This window comes from Penaeus monodon, chromosome 28, assembly GCF_015228065.2.
Source record: "Penaeus monodon isolate SGIC_2016 chromosome 28, NSTDA_Pmon_1, whole genome shotgun sequence".
Taxonomy (NCBI): Eukaryota; Metazoa; Arthropoda; class Malacostraca; order Decapoda; family Penaeidae; genus Penaeus; species Penaeus monodon.
This window is the reverse complement of record NC_051413.1, coordinates 32,162,064-32,162,295: the sequence shown is the minus strand read 5'-3', so window position 1 is coordinate 32,162,295 and position 232 is coordinate 32,162,064.

Genomic DNA, 232 nt, shown 5'->3' with positions numbered 1-232 from the left:
CCTCCAACCCTCCCTCCCCCCCCCACATCTCCCCTTGCCCCTTATCTCCTCCAACCCCCTTAACCCCCCCCCCCCCCCCCCCCCCTCCCTCTCCCTCCCCTCCCCCCCGAACAGCATCCCGATCTCCTCATCTCCGATAGAGTATCTGTAACAAGTCTTGGGCGACGCGGAAAGCCTCTTATGCGCCGACCGGTGACATCTTAAGTCTCTCATTCCTTACGACTGGACTTCG